The following is a 4792-nucleotide window of genomic DNA, read 5'->3' on the forward strand; positions in this document are numbered from 1 at the left end:
GGACTGTGGAAGGCCTTGCAGCTGTCTCAACAAAAAGAATGCAGTGGAACTGATATAACAACTTCCAAGGCTCTGACAGAAAAGGCAATATAGTCTCTCTCTGTCTCGTTCTCACTCTCTTTCCCTCCCTCTCTTTGGATCCACTCACTTTGGAACCCTATGTCACACCTGAAGTATCACGATAAAAGACCAAGTGGTAGAGAGATTACAAAAATGTGCCTTAGAATCCCAGTTGTTCCAGCCCCCGGCAGTTTTGAGTCTTCTCAAACTAGTCACCAGATGTGGGAGTGAACAGCCTTCAGAGGATTACAGCTCCAGCCACCATGTGCCTGATCCACCCGAGAAGCCAAGAACCAAGAACCAACCCAAGAGAGAACTAACTAGCTGAGCCCAGCAGACACCCAGAACTATGAGAGTGATAATAAAATGATTGTTGATGTTCTAAGCCCTTACATTTGAGAGCAGTTTGTAATACAGTGGTAGATAGCTGGAAAATTTCTATATTTAAATAATTTGTAATAATAGTACAGTTAAGAGATAGCTATAAAAATGGGAAAAGCTCTAACCGGTTTGGCCCAGTGGATAGAGCGTTGGTCTGTGGACTGAAGGATCCAGGTCAAGGGCATGTACCTTGGTTGCAGGAACATCCCCAGTTGGAGGTATGCAGGAGGCAGGTCAATGATGTTTCTCTCTCATTGATGTTTTTAACTCTCTATCCCTCTCCCTTCCTTTCTGTAAAAAAATCAATAAAATATATATATTTTTAAAATAGGAAACTATAAATGTTACATTTTAAAAATAACTGTAACCCAGACAGGTGAGTCACCATAGCATGGTGGTTAACATCTTGCAGAAGGTTTCTTATATTTAAGGTTTTATGACATGGGCCCTTCTATGAAACTGGCACTGAAATTAAAGCTAGCCTTGGAAGAAGGATTGACACTGCATGGAAGCATTTTTTGAAAAATGAAAAGTAAAAGAGTCAGACAGAAATTGTGTTACTGTAAAGTTACACCAAGTGTGCTTGCCTCTCGTGTCTCCCCTTCCAACTTTCTGCCTCTGCCACCCCCAAGACAGCAAGAACACTACTCCTCTTTCTCCTCCTCTTCAGCCTACTCAACGTGACGACAAGGGGATGGAGACTTTTATGTTGATCCACTTCTACTTAATGAAGAGTAAATAATCATCATTCCATATAGTTAATAACCTTACCTGTTGTGAATGTGTGTGTTGTTTTCATGTAAAAACGTGTGTCATCATCCTTGCCTTAGTATTCATCTACCTTTTACTTTCCCCACTTGCCCTCCAAATGCTCTGACTGGGCATTGACGCATTTACTTTTGTTAAAGAACAAAGGGCTTGCTGCTCTGTGTGCATAGAAGTCAATACTATGACATCAGCTTTTGAGAAAAGAGAAGGCTTTTATTTGCAAGTCGACTGACAAGGAGACAGGAGGCAGGACTCCAATCTGTCTCCTCAATCCAGGGTTCAGGGCAGGTTTAAGAGGTTTCAGCTTCCGATCTTCCTGGACAATGTATCCTTCCCTCCTGAAAAGGATCTGGTGTTGAGTTTCTGGTCATTTCCAGGCCCTTTGGTTCCACTGAAGGGAACAGTAAAGGGTTCACAAGTGTTACCCATTAATGGTGTTCACAGTGTTACTCTTAAGTGATATATCCAAGGTTTAAACTTTGGTTCTGGGTCTTGTTAGAAATAGGATAGGACCAGTTTGAGCTGGTTCTGTGGTTACACTTTGCAGTGTAGGAGTTAAATTTTAACTTAAAAAAAATCTTTATTGATTTTAGAAAGGAAGGGAGAGGGAGAGAGAGATAGAAACATCAATGATGACAGAGAATCATTGATTGGCTGCCTCCTGCACACCCTCTACTAGGGATCAAGCCCCACAATCCAGGCATGTCCCCTGACTGGGAATCCAACTGTGACCTCCTGATCCATAAGTCAATGCTCAACCACGGAGTGACACTGACTGGGCTATATTTTAACTTTGGATTGATTTCTCCTTGGTCATAAGCATGAGCAATGGCAGAAGGGATTGGCAATTTGAAAAGAACCATTGTGCCCACCAGGATGTCTATGAAATGGATTTCAGTTTTTCTGCTGCTATGGTTGAGTTGTAACTGTAGCCTGGGAGCTGTGGAAAGGTGCTGGTACATCCCACAGAATACAGCCTTTGGATAAATATGCAGACAATCTTGGGTGAACTTGTCCACAGTGGTCATGAAGTGATTGTTCTGACATCTTCTGCTTCCGTGTTTGTTGATCCCAACAAACCATCTGCTATTAAATTTGAGATTTACCCTACATCTTCAATAAAAAATAATATCATGGTATGTGTTTTCATGTACCTGACCAAATAAATAGACATGTGATCTGCCAAAAGACACATTTTGGATGCTTTTTTCACCTAATGCAAGAAATGTTTTGGGAATTGTCTGATTTTATTGAAAAGCTCTGTAAAAATATCATTTTTAATAGGAAACATAACAAAACTACAAGAATCATTCTTGCAGATGCCATCATTCCCTGTGGTCAGCTGCTGGCTGAATTACTGAAAATACCTTTAGTGTACACTTTCTGCTTCCTTCCTGGCTAGACAATTGAAAAGTACAGTGAAGAACTCCCAATCCCTCCAACCTATGTACTTGTTATTATGTCAGAATTAAGTGATCAAATGACCTTCATGGAGAGGATAAAAATTATGATCTATGTGCTTTACTAGTATTTTGACTTTTGGTTCCAAACATTTAATGAGAAGTGGAACCAATTTTATAGTGAAGCACTGGGTAAGTCATGTTTTTAGTTGGTAGCACAAACTAAATTTCCTACTGTCTTAGAAAGTGAGTTTGCATAAGTATAAAGTCAGAGTCAGAGAAATTTGTCTTTAAAAGTGAAATGATGAAATAATATAAATGGTCTTTCAACCTGCAAATAAATTATAAGATCAGTTTGAACCCTGTGGTCCATTATTAATACAAGTACTTCTGGAAGTTGGAGACCACAAACTGAGGCACTGACGAGTTCTTTAAGCAATCACATATTCATTCTTATTTATTGGTTTGCTTGTAATAGGCTTTATTTTATAGAGGAGTTATAGGCCCATAGCAACATTAAGTAGAGATTTCTCATATATGCCCTGCCCCCATATATACATTTCCTCCTATGTTATTAAAATCCCCCAGCAGAGAAGTATATTGGTTACGATTGATGTAGGTATATCATTATCATCCAAAGTCCATAGTTTACATTCACTCTTGGTGTTAATTTATAATGTTTTATATCCACTATTATAGTATTCTACAGAGTATTTCACTGCCCTAAAAAGTCCTCTGTGCTTTGCCTATTCATTCTACATGTCAATTTTATTATAATTTTTTCCCCAATGTCAATAAGCGGCATTAGAAATTTCACTAAATATCTTCATCAAAGCAGGCAGACATGTAGATTGAGGAGTTAAATATTTCTAGCACATAGTTTATGGAGCATTGAGGAAATTGTTTCCCCTTGTATAGCTTTGCTTCATTTAAATTAAACTATTTTCCCATATTACCTGAAGGATTCCTTCACAATTGAGAGATAAAGTGGCCCTATCTCAGATTCAGAAACCTATAATTCTAGGTTTCTAATCATTACACATTCCTTCATTAAGTATTTACAAATTATTTGTTTTAAAGGTCTAAAATCTTGTTGAAGGGTGGACATACATGTTATTACTCTATATTTTCAAAAACTATGTCTCTCACTAGAGGAAAATGAGCCAAACTTATGGGTGAGCACATCTATTTCCATACTTTATGAACATTTTCCAGCTGTTTAAAAAATACTTTTATTTAATACACAAATATTGTTAAGCTCCTAACATGATCCAACTGCAGTAGTAGCCATACTCTCAGAACCCTCACGGTTGACTTGGAAACCTTAGGAATAAGGGAATAGCTTGCTACATTGTAGACTGAGTACTCTAAGGAAAGGTGTCTTCATGGGTATGGTAGGGTTAATTAATTAAGTTGTAGAAATCATTGTTTGCATTTGCACTAGTTAATTTTGAATCTTTACAGAATAAACAAATGCATGTTTAATTCTTTAATGCTTAGTTTAATACTTGTTTATGATTCTGACTGTACTGAGGTGACAGTTGTGATAAAAGTCTATTATACTTTTTTTATATATGAACAAAATATATATATTTGTAATTGTATTTTCAAACCAAGACACATTTACAAATCTTTAGCTATATTATTCCAAGTTACTTTCAGAAAATTACCTGGTGTATTCACATTACAATATTCTCATTTTCCCCAGCATTTGCTTGTGGTTTTTGTTTGTTTGTTTTTGTTCTTTCCCCCCCTTCAGGAAGACCCCTACACTCTGTGAGTTAAAGGGGAAGGCTGAATCATGGCTCATTTGAAGAAAAATAATGACAGTTCCTAAGAAGTCCAAATGTAGTGTACTGGGTTCTTGAATTTCCTCACCCACTCTCACCACATTTTGAATTTGTTGGAGGACTCCATTGCAAACCATATAAACCCTTGCCTAAGTTAACCTATTCTTGTTTGTTTTGCTTTTTTTACTTTGCATTTTTAGTGGAAATGTATTCTTTATTTAGGATGTTTGATCACAATGAGAAAGATATGGGAAATTGGACAAAATGACCTGCCAATTAAAAACTTAAGTATTTCAATACCATATTATAATCTGAATTTCATTATCATTACAAAATAAAGTATTATACCTGGGAAATTCTGGGAATAGGGTCAGTTAATTAAATTAATGACTC

The 4792-nt window shown here is 37.1% G+C and overlaps 1 pseudogene; it reads left to right on the forward strand.

The window, feature by feature from the left end:
* The first annotated feature begins 2085 nt into the window (after positions 1-2085).
* Positions 2086-4394, forward strand: LOC132238127 (UDP-glucuronosyltransferase 2B31-like; annotated as a pseudogene).
* The last annotated feature ends 398 nt before the right edge of the window (positions 4395-4792 follow it).

The sequence above is a fragment of the Myotis daubentonii genome, chromosome 1 (assembly GCF_963259705.1).
Source record: "Myotis daubentonii chromosome 1, mMyoDau2.1, whole genome shotgun sequence".
Classification (NCBI taxonomy): domain Eukaryota; kingdom Metazoa; phylum Chordata; class Mammalia; order Chiroptera; family Vespertilionidae; genus Myotis; species Myotis daubentonii.